Genomic DNA, 12,617 nt, shown 5'->3' on the forward strand with positions numbered 1-12,617 from the left:
CGGCATTATTTCATCTGTGCTACCTATCTGAGGCCCGACATCCCCACTGTGCCGTCTCTTCTCTTGTCCATCAGCTGCAGTGCAGATTATAGCCCCTGTACACGTTCATCAGCTGATCTCCAGCCTGCAGAGACCTCACGTCCATGTTTTGTTTTGTCCAAGGTGCTTTTTTCTTTTTGTAGTTAAGCTTTTGCATTCTGCTGTATTTATTAGGGGGTGGGGGGGGGGGTGGTAGTGGATGTACAGTGAGCGGTCAGAACCCTAATTAATCTCCTACGTTTGGACTTCTCCACGTTTTGGCAGCGTGTGTTTGCATTTGAACGGGTTCTGGTGGAAGGAGAAGTAATGTTCTTTACTTGTTTGTGATAAGCGTGAGAATCACTGAACTAACGCTGTAAAGCAAGTGAGAATAAATGAAGGTCATGCTGCTCAGTGAATCCTTTCTCCGATAGAGAGAATAGAGAACTCAATGAAAGCAAGAGTCGACATTTTTTTTTTATAGAAAGACACAAACATATTCTTCACTCTCCTGCGTCATATATGAAAACTGACCATCAACACTGTAGGCAGTATTATTATCCACAATACACCACGACTCCCACATGGTGAGAGAAACAGAAAAACATTAATTTCCTGGATTCAAGTGTTTCACAGTAGGTTCCATAGACGAACACGACAGCTTCCCTCGTCTGACTCGTCCTTGACGGTTTGTTCTCACGATCGGCGAGTGGAAAAGTGGAAATGTCAAAGAAATGTTTTTTTATGGACTCTTGCAAATAAACGCGTAAAGAAAAACGTGCGGCTCCGAGTGTCTCATTGTGTCCTGACCTTTTACATCCACCGAAAACGGAGAAACAGAAAAAGCATCGCAAGTCTCCTCGGATGTCGAGACGTTGACTAGAGGAGCTTTTTATCAAACTGCTTCCTAACCTCAGCATCAGCAGCATATTTGACTTCATTTAAACACAAGCGAGGCCTTTGAACTAATGCAAAAACAAACCAGCGTCACCGTCAAGTCTTAATCAACCGAATTTGTTCTTTGTGACGTTGCCAAGTCACTTGATCTGCAGTGCCCCCCCCACTGTCTGTGCCTCCCGCCAGCTGCTCTCCTGCAGCCGCGGTAATTGAACAGAGGCGGCAACAAAATACCCTGGATTTCCCCCGTCACAAGGTCCGAGCTCTGGAAGGAGCGGTGCTCTTAGATTATTCTGAATCAGCCTGCAGTGTTTTGTATTATTCATGTGGCAGAGCGCGTGCACATGACCCAGCAGCTCATTTGGCCCTTGTTCCCATGCAGCCGGTAGTCTCCAAGGGTTTAATTAAACAGTGTCAAGGCAGTGGCCCATCTCCCTCCATTGCCCTCATTTTTCTTTTTTTTTATGCCTCCTCCATCCAAAGTCATTACACAACAGTTTCTCACTGGGTTTAAAAAAAAGAAAACACAGAAAATCCTGCGATTGACTTCCACTCCGAGGACGTCTGCCTCCCGAGGAGCCGAGTGCAGAGCGACAGACATCAGCCGCCATCTGTCACCTCAAGAAGAAGAAAACACCTCCTCCTGAAGAGTATCCATGATGTTCAGAGTAATTATCTACAAGTGAGAGGAGAGAAACACACAGTGTGGGACAGGTGAGATAGACAGATGGATAGATAGATAGATAGATAGATAGATAGAAAGATATATATATATATATATATATATATATACAGATAGCTAGCTAGATAGATTGATAGATAGATAGATAGATAGATAGATAGATAGATTGATAGACAGATAGACAGATAGACAGATAGACAGATAGATAGATAGATAGATAGATAGACTGATAGACAGATAGACAGATAGATAGATAGATAGATAGATAGATAGATAGATAGATAGATAGTTAGAGAGATAGATAGATAGATAGATAGATAGATAGATAGATAGATAGATAGATAGATAGATAGATAGATAGATAGATAGAAAGATAGAAATATAGAAATATATATATATATATGATGATGATGTAAGATAATGATGAAAACATAGATAGATAAATTGATGGAAAAAAAGAAAGAAAGATATCTAGATAAATACATAGATAAATATTCATACATTTATAAATGCTTTTCATCTTGTTTATTGTGTAAAACTCATGTTATCACTGCAGGTTATCTTACATGAAATGTTGTAATCTGCCTGGTCACAAGTTGCCTCATCGCTGATTTGATATCGTTCAGAAAGCATGTAAGTGTGTATTGTTCAGCTGAATCAGCAAAGATGCCTTTTTATTGTTGCTATAACAAAAAAACTACAGCAGCCGCTCGTACAGGAGGTCACAAATGTATAGTGTTGTTGAAATTAATAAACGTAATTGCGTTCATAGCAAACCCTGATTGGATTAAATCAACATGAAACAGAACAAGACCTGAAACACAGATGCTTGCCCCCCCCCCCCATACCACAAGCAGCAGCAGCAGCTAATTGGTTTGTTACAGAAATTGCTCATAAATCCCTTGTATGTCAGACAAGCTTTGAACAGTCGTCACCGCCGAGGCAATTTGTTTCTCATCCGCTCATCAGACGGCTTCTGTTAAAACAGGGCCGGAGTCAAAGGAGCTCCATGCAGGAAGATTTAAAAAAAATCTGTTAAGCAGAATGGTTTGGTGACCGGACGGCGCTGAGAGGAGCTGGAGACAGGACCTGGAAGTACACAGCCACCTGGGCGAGCTTCACTTTGGAACAGCTGTCAGATGGAGATGGAGATGGAGCTAAATTGGACTGAGATTTGTTTTGTTTGTCTCAGACAATCAGGGAGGAGGAAGCATTGTGGCACGTGTCCTTTAAGGAGAGCAGAGATCCACACCTCTGCCTACAGAACAATCATCCACACAAAACCACAACATGAGTCTTTCTCAAGAAGGTGAAACAGTGTTTTTAACATAATGCTGGAGACACGTGGGCGGTTTCCTCTTTCTCTTTCTTTGACTCTCGTCCAAGTGAAACATAATAAATCTCCAAATTGTGCAGTGATTGATTCTTCGTGCCTCGTTTGTGTGTCTGCCTGCGCTGCTTATTATTGCATTAGAGGCTCTAATGCCGCTTTGTCTTGGGAATAGAGGAAGGATTTACGAGTCTAAACGAAAGCCTGAAGTTTTGTGATTGAGTACGAGTTGGATCACGGGCACAATAACTACAAATCCAGTTTGGTTGCGAGAAAAGGACGGTTGGGAGAAGTGCGGCGTGCCAAACAGCCAGTGGGAAGTGTTAGAGCGAAACTACAGCCTGTGAAGTTCGTGTCTGACTCAGGTGGCGGTTTGGTGACGGGGATGTGAAGCTGTCTGGACCGCCTGAGTAATCCTGGGATAGAGGAGCTCAGTGAGGAGCGGCATGTGTAGCGTGAAACTGTAAACGGGTGAAAAGCCCCGAGGAGACACTAGGAGAAGTTTGGATGAACTCTCACAAGCCTATTCTCAAAAAACAGGAGAATTCAGAAACATGATATCTGTTTTGAAACTGGACTAAGAGCGTTCAGGACTTGGGCTGTGAAGCAGTGACCACATGATCACTGGGGGAATTAGACCAGTGCTTTTACAGCTCTACTTTCTGAAGGAAAACATCATCATCTTTAATGTCTGCAGCCGACGAGTTAAACTACGTGTGAAGGGGCGGACTAATAACTTGATTTAATAATGGATGACATCATCTTGATCACCCCCTGGTGGCTGGCTGTATAGGTCAGAAACCTGGACTCCTCCATGTTATGCTCGTTACACAAATGTTTAAATTTCGGATCATAAACTGACTCGATAATTTCAAATTGAAATCTGGAAGGCTCCATTAAAATAATCTTTTCAGATCAATGCCCTGAGTCGGACCAGTAATCAAGCCGATAATCCTCTCGTGCTCAGCAGTACACGCAAAATTCAAAGTACACACCAAATACATTTTGCATAAAAATGGTTTTAGGTTGTTCTTATCACACTGTCACACATCTCCGACTGACTCACAGTGATTGGTCGGGTGTGTTTATCAGTGGGCCCTTGACACACAGTCACTACTGTGCACACTGGCTGCTGTTCATTGGTATTCAGGGTGTTTTGGTTTTATTTGTCTAAAGTGATGGACTTCAAATCAGTCAATCAGGATTCCTCCTCTGCGGATCATGAATGTCTGTATGAACATTTTAATGGCACCCCCCTCCAGTAGTTGAGATACAGAGTCCGGCACACGATCTCTATCAGCCTTCTTATTTTCTTCTTTCTTATTTTTCTGCAAATCTCCTCCAGTCCATCTCGGATGTTTCCAGCCTCCTGTTTCCCCAGAGGCGGCGCGATAGCATCTGTGTGGTGATGACATTGTTCGGTCTTCTCCTCATGTGTGACCCCCTCCGAGTCGTCTCCACCTCCTCTTCTCCTTCTTCAGCTCTGTGTCTTACAGCTCCTGTTTGATGGATTTCCAGAAATATCTCACTCAGGACTCTCGGCGAGTGCAGCGCAGCAGCTTCAAATGAAATCCAGCAGCCGAGGAGGTGCGGAAGAGACAGAAACCGACGCTATGTGGATTTATTTTAGTGTTTCCTGAGTGACACATCGTTGGTGCTCAGACGCAGACCCACGCATTCCCACGGAAATGAAAACATACGGATATGTTTTAAAGAAAATAGGCTTTTTAAGTAATGTCTTGAAACATATATAGACGCAGATTGTCATTCATTTGTTGATCTACTGAGAATCTGAGAAAGATGAATCTGGTATTGAGCCCACATATCTGCAGTTTATCCTAATGAAGCAAACCAGCGGAGAAACTTTACAGTCCTTTAAAGATTAAAGCAGTTTCCTGTTCAGGCAGATTGTGACGGGAAAGTTCATAAAGAGAAGGGTAAGGGTTAAGATTCTGGGTTAAGTGGTTGGTATCTAGATTGTACGGCTATTTGGCAAAACTGCACAGATGCCGTCCCTCTCTGTGAGTTCCTCTCTTTCTGGTTTGTGCTGCGGAGACGAGACCCACTCTGTAAACTCCACAGCACAAAGAGACAGTCCCTCCAAAGTGGTGAAAACACACGAGCGTGCGGTATAATCACAGTGAATAGAATCAGACCAGCAATGAGAAATCTCCCTTTGAGGAGAAGATCGGGCTCATCTGACATCAGATGACGGTCAAAGCGCCCTGAGATGAATGATTACAGAGCGTCCCACACTCCTGCGTCTGTTGCATGTGAGAGGAGGAAGCTGTCGCCGCAGAAACGTCTGAGTTGAGAAAAAGTGAGAAGCTACAGTGTCTGATTCATAACTTTTAAGTTTTCAAAGCAAAGAAATGGATTCATCTAACACTGAATAATTAGGTTTATGCTCATATTCCCCACTATATTATAAAGGTACTCTGGTAAAACCAAAAGGAACATCCATAGGCTCAGATCTTCACGTGGAAACAAATCAATACTTCTTTAAGTTTCACCTGCAGAAAATCCACTGGAGTGTAAGTGTATCCTTTGCTGTGGTTGTGCCTGTGTTATATCAGTGATAAGTTGATAATAACCATGCAGCTAGTAACAAGCACAGAGAAAAATTAACCCATAGACAGACTGGGGACTAATCAATATCAATATTTGTCCACTTTATCCCATTATTTGCAACTTTGGTTTATATCAGGGAGTGAGGTTGTGTTATTTCTACATGAATTATGAATCAATACAGTTGTGTGTGTGTGTGTATGTGTGTGTGTGTGTGAGAGAGTGTGTGTTCACAGTATATACCCTAGGTTTTATTGTCAGATTTATAAACATGGATCCAGAATGTTGTTTTATAGGGCCTACTAGTATTTCTTTATTAGTAATATTTGATTGTCATTCATAACGTGGATATGAGGAAAGTTTTGCCTTTATGTAGATTTAAATATTTTTAAATTACCTTAATAACATCATCCAATAATAGAAACATAGAAAAAGATGAACCTCTTCCATCAGAAAATCCCTCCATTCATAAAAAGGATGAATATGAATATGAATATTTACACACTACACACATGAGAACGGATAAACCAGCAGAGTTCCGAGCCCCAGTCTGACCAGCAGCAGGAGGAACCACATCATCCCGCTCTGTGCCCGTCCTCCCTGTTGATTGGCTCAAATTTTCCTCCGGCTCCAGAGCTTCTGATTGGCTGCTGCCACGGCGGCGGCAGAGAGTTGTTGCTGTTGCTAGGATCCTGTTGCTAGGACGGTTGCCATCTCGGCGGCTCGGCAGGAAACATGTAATGAATCATGGATGGTTGATTTCTCTCTAAGCACCTTAATCTGTGATGCAGATGAGGCCCCCCCCCCCCATGCCCCCCCACCCCCGTCCCCACCCTCCTCCTCCCAAATGTATTACCACACCCCCACTACCACCACCACCACCTCTGGTTGGTTCATTAAAAATATAAAATAAAGAAAGAAGTATGGAATTGGGGAGGCTGGTTTTTCAAATGGTCCTGAGGTCGCTACAGAAGGGGTGGGGTGGGGGGGCTGGGGGTGGGGGGAGTGAGGAATACTGATGTCAATTCTCATGCAAAAACAGGGAGGTCAAAGGTCATTATCAGTTGTTTGTTGAAGGAGCGGCAGAAGGGAGAGTGTGGACGACCCCTCCTGACCCCCCCCCCCCCCCCCCCCCCCCGACACTATTCTTAATGGTGTGACTTCTGATTGTCGGACAGGCTCCCCCCTCCTGAAAGCAGCCGGACGATATTCAAATCAATCCATCAAATCAGTCCGGTTTTATTTGTACAGCCGTTATGAACACATTACAATTTGAAAAAAGGAAAATGTAGAAAACCTCAGAGAGAGCTTCAAGTGAGGGACAGAAGAGCAGTAGATGAGCACATCAACAAATAACTATATTGATAACGTTCATGATAAAAAGACATTGTAAATTGATGCGTTTCCAAATACGTTGATAAATGTATCAATGTTTTCAAGTATTTATACAAAAATAAAGTCTGACAGAGATGAAGACGACATTTGTAAAGAGGTATTTAAAATATATATCGAAGCAGTAATCTACCTTCAACTGCCACCACAAGTAAAATCCATGATAATCAAACCACAGTTCACAAAACACAACTTCAGAACATTTGAGATAAACTCGACAATTGTACTTGCAGTCGGAAAATGAGAAATAAGAGGCTTCCAGGGGCGACTGCCCACCGATATAGAAAACTGTGATTTCATTTTCTGCTGCTCTCTTAAAAAAACGTTTAACTGACGAGACTCTTCACGCGGCGGCCATTATCACACGTGCTACAGTATGTTTTGCTTTTGAAAGCAATGAAAGAAGCCTCATTAGGATTCACAAAAGGTCATCCATCCTGGGGAAAATGCGCCACTGTGACTTAACAATCGCTGTGGGCCATTTTAATATCAGGCTATTATACAGTGCAGAGGGAGGGTACGCGGGCCGGTGTTTTGCTGGGGGAACACTGGGAGGGCATCTCAACCCCCAGTTGAACCATGGCTTATTTATCCCTGTCCTGTAAAAGAAGAGTGCAGCTGCCTCGTATAAAATGGCAAACAGTTAAACTACTGGTACAAATCACTTCTCGTGTGGACGCTGAACATTAGCCACAGAGGGTGAGACGGTGTAAAAAGTGGTAATTACAGTGAGGGACAGACAATATGGGCGTGACTCTGCTGTGTGGAAACATCTGTGCGGGTTCCGATTGGCTTAGACTTTCTTTAACGTAGATATATTTCCAAGTTGAAACCCCTTTGAGGGCTTTTTGTGATTTGTGTTTTTGTTATTTCACATTTTTTCGTCAGCAGCGTTTCGTGTGTGGTTCAGACGAACATTTCTAGTCTCGACGGGGCATCCTGGTTAAACAAAGACTTGTACACACAATATCACACTCCTCTGTATTTCCATCCTCGGCCCTTTAATTAACCCCTTCCCTCCTCGCTAAAGTGCATCCCTTGACAGTGGTGCTCTCCAGACTCGCTCCTCCTCCCCTCTGCCCTCGCCTTTCCTCTCGGCGCGTCACTAAACAGATCCTTTAGAATCCAGTTGTATGCGTGACGCTAATACCTCCTGACACATTTGTTCACCGACTCTTTATCATTAATAATTATGCAAAAGAGGCGCGTTCGCAGCCGAGCAAAAGAAAGCAATCTCGGTATGCAAATGGCTGAGGTCCCGGCGGAGTGTGGGCGATTAGATGCGTGTTGATAAACTCACTTATGATGAGTGACAGTGAGCAGGATTGAAGTCGCGCTGGTCAGCACGGCCGCAGACAATGATGGAAACCAATGCAGTCCAAATGCCAGGGTATCCCCAGAAGCATGATGGGACAGGGATGAAACGCTGTAAAATGTCACCGCGGCTGCTGCGCGCCCATTAATAACCAGAGAGAAGGAAGCGAGGGGGTAACCAGAGGAGATGTGCTCCCTGATTGAAGGCTTTTCCTTTTTCTGCTCAGCCAGATGTCGGCCCTCGCTGCGACCTTATACCTTCTGATGGTCACATCCCAGAACCTCTTCAACGAGCTCGACCGGACCGGAACTACGACAGCTGACTTTACGCGTGAGCTGTGTGAGTTCTTAATAACATACAACAGTCTCCCAGTCTCAGCTGTCAATCATGAGGTTTTCTCACCATTAAAGATAAACTGACACCAGTGTGATAAAAAACGGACTAAAATGACAGCAAACATTTATTTGACATCCATGTCTTATCGACTAACGCGGAGGAGGCTGACGACCTATACTGCAGTCAGCCACCAGAGGGCGAGCAAGATGATTTGGCTTCACTTTTGGGAGCTGTCATGTCGTCCATCTGTATTTACAGTCCAATGATTGTACAATTGAGAAAGTTCTCAGCGAGGAAAACTTTAGTTCTGGAGAAATGTTCAAAAAGAGCAGTGCACCAAATGAGAAATCCCTCAGCATGTTAGAACATAATTCATTTATTATTAATTAAATGATCTTTCTAAATGCATTTGTGACTTTTCTATAGTCAGATATGAAAATGTGAAGAACCTGATTAAACAGTTTTGAGTTCTGGGCTCAGCAGTTTGTGGAAAGACAAGAAGAAACAATCACTTGTTGTTATTTATTCCAATGGGAGCTCCGATGTTGTGCTGAGTTAAGACGCTGTAAAATCACATCAGTTTTTTATCTTGTGTGTATTGTGTGGAGTCACACATCACATTGGATCTGGCTTCCATGTTGAGATTCAATAAAACGTGCATCAAGCCACGTTTTTGCGACAACGTGGTGGGAGCCCGCGTTTCAAACCTCAAATCACAGCACAGGCACGAGGACGCGGAACTCTTCAGGCGAGATCAATTTTCTCAGGATCAGCATTTTGATGAACACAGACAGAAGAAGAGGAACAGAGACACCAGCCGCGAGTGCCAAGTTAAAAAGCCTGTTTGTTTCTCGAGGAGATCAAAGGTGCGGAGGCCTTGGACAGACATGAGAGACGCAGCCTCTGCAATCTGCTCTCCATTCACTCCCAACAACACCAGCGGAAAGAAAAACAAGGCCTTTCTCTTTGGGGAAATCCTGGAAACCGTCCCAGACAGTTTTTCCAACAAGCAAACACTCTGGGATCTCCCAACCCTCTCCACGGGGAAAGGACATGTTTGTCAGCAAGTTGAGCGCTAGCATTGAAAAGTTCAGCGATCAGCAGGTGCCTTTCTTGGTTTTTCTTCGAGTGCCAAAGTACTGAAGCACCAAAGCACCTCTTGAACCCGGATCCAGAAACTGGACGTGAGCAGAACGGCTAAGCAGCTACTTTATTTGGTTTTAATGGACCGGGCAATTATTTTTTGAAGCAAACAAGTAGATCTGATTAAAGCTACATTCAAGTGCACTCACACAATCCACCATGACATGATTTTATAATGAAAATGAATTATACTTGTTGAGTTAGCCACAATATATGAAAGGGATGTTTCACCCATGAGGCTGTTAGAGGGAGAATGTATACTCAACAACTTCTTTGTTCTACCTCTTAGATGGAATGTTTGCCTTTGTACTCTAACCACTAGCTTCACTTTTAGATATCTGTTTGTGTTAAGACTCCTCCGCCATAGCTATGGGTTAATGCTAGGCTAACTAGCCGCTGGCTCCAACTTCATATTGGACATTCACATGCAAGGTATGAGTATTATTTTCTAACTCTCTGCAAGAATTAACACATGTCCCAAAAAGTAGTTAGCAGTTAGTCTTTTGTCTCTGTTTTGTTAATTATTGTCCCAAAAGTTGCGATCTACAGTTTGTTATACAACCTCTGAACTAAACTTTCATTTTTCTTTTTGGCTAAATCTAATCTCTGTTTACTGAACACAACAGATCTTTATTAATCCACATCCCCCTGGTGGCTGCCGCCGGGGCTACGAGATCTCCGCAGACGAGCTTCTGGCTTGGCTTGAGATGCATCTCCTTTACGAGACTTGCATGAATGTACGAGTGCGTCGGCAGGAGCGCGAGCCAGCAGTGATGACAATGAGCCACAGGGAGATCATCAGAGAGTGGGCAGGAGCTGTAAGACTCACTGAGGTCCGGGGCTGAAAAGGCCCACTCAACGTTCTTGGCGGCATGAAGGGCCCCAGTGAGGGCCCTGCACTGTGGGCGCTTTAATCCGCTTGTTTCAGGATTCACGGGCTTTGAGGCGGCCGCACGTCACAACTCTCTCTCATCAGGTGTTTTGTCATTTCATGCTTGTGACTTTTAACTTTTGTGTCGCTCCCGCTGTTCCCCCCGATTTTTTCCAAGTTTGGCCGTGGAGATTTGGTCTCGGCGACGGCAGGCGGTGGTTTTGTTTGTCGTGTTTTCTGGTGGCATCGTGATTACAACAAGGCGTCTGGCTCCTTTGCAGTCATTTATATCCCTGTGATACGCCTGCGCTCGCTAACAACACCCAGATATGCTGATTTTGACGGATCTCGCTCGAGAGACTTATCTGAGCTTAAGCAGTAATTTAGAAATCCCTAAATTAAAAATCACTTTGAGTTAAACCAAGCATCCAAAGGAGGCAATACACAGTGTCTAATTTTGTGACTTTCTCAGAATGCATTAATCCTCCCAAATGGGAGCTGACAGGATATCACGTGGTATTGTGGCGCACCAGATACCTCAGGAAGCAATTACCATGAATACATTTTCTAATAAACTTGTACCCATCAGATGATAAGCAATTAAACATGCGTAATTATAGTTTCCATACAGTCATTTCTAAGCTGATTAGGTTTGTGTGCTTTACAACCTGAATGGGGGAATATTAATAGGGCTTTGGTTTGGTGTTGCTGGTTAGCGGTGGCAGCTCATCAGTGAATCATATGCAAATGAGAACTCAGGAAGTGCATGAAGCCTCATTCCCGGCTATTAGAACTGTCAGGGGAGGGAGGGGCATGTCAATGGGGCGTGCGCACACACACACACACAGACACACACACACAGAGAAACACACACACGACTTAGCATTCACAATAAATGTTTAGGAAATAATATATTCTCTATACATACCATGTGTATTCATGTGTGTGCACCTCTCTGTTTTCTGATAATTGAATTTTAAATTTTTATACTTTCTCTCAAATCCATCAAATGTTTATTTCTCCTTCTGTTACAGCATCTTACATTTTACTATAAACCAAAAATATCTCTGGTTGCAGCAACTACATCGTAGGCTGACGTACAGATGTTTTCAGTTTAATTACAATATTTATTTTGGTCCCATTTCTATAATATGGTCATGTCCATAGTTGAGATTATTAATGATTTCTAAATAATTCATTTATCTATTATATATCAGCCATTAATAGCACTTTTTTTTGTAATTAATAGGATTAAACCTAGGGCGTCCAGGTGGTGAAAAACCTCTTCATCATTCTTCTCACCTGCTGATTAATAATGGGCACTTATACACTTTAGCACTTATTTATAACTACGTCTTTTAATAAATGATTATTTATCATCAATTATAAGTCATATGTCACAAACAGAGGCTGATGCATGAATAGAAAATAAAGGAAAAGGAAGTTAAACAGTTGTAATAATGTCAAATATGACAGATGACTTCAAAACGTCCTTTTATCTGCAAACAACTACATGTGTTGTAAATCATACATGGAAATTCTGTACAATGCTTATTAAAGATAAAAAGGGTAAATTAAAGCAAAGTGTTGCTGATTATTGTTTGAACCATTTTATTAATGACTTCTTCAGGTTGCTAAAAGAAGGTGTCAGGCTTCGTGGTAAACCCACATGTTTAGATTCCCTATAACACATTTTTAAAGCATATGTAAACTATGTATAAAATGACTTATTTCACATGATCATGAAACAAATGAGCTCCATGATGTATACGTATTCCTGGAAAGCATTATTAATATCCAATGTTAACTTCCAGGTGATATTCAAATACTTGGGTATGCATATTTTAAATATCCCAAAAAGCTTTACTTCAAGAAGCTGACGTTACTTCAAGTGACAAATGCATTAAAAATAAAAAAAAACACACATTTTTTGAGGAGTCATTGCAACAAGTAAGCTGCCCATCACATCCTTCAGCAGGCCCTGATCAAATTGGACTGTGCAGCCTCTAGAGCCTCCCCCTATCTCTCTCTCTCTGTCTGTGATATTGCGAGAGGACCTCAGTGG

Source organism: Platichthys flesus, chromosome 21 (genome assembly GCF_949316205.1).
Source record: "Platichthys flesus chromosome 21, fPlaFle2.1, whole genome shotgun sequence".
In the NCBI taxonomy this organism is placed as follows: Eukaryota; Metazoa; Chordata; class Actinopteri; order Pleuronectiformes; family Pleuronectidae; genus Platichthys; species Platichthys flesus.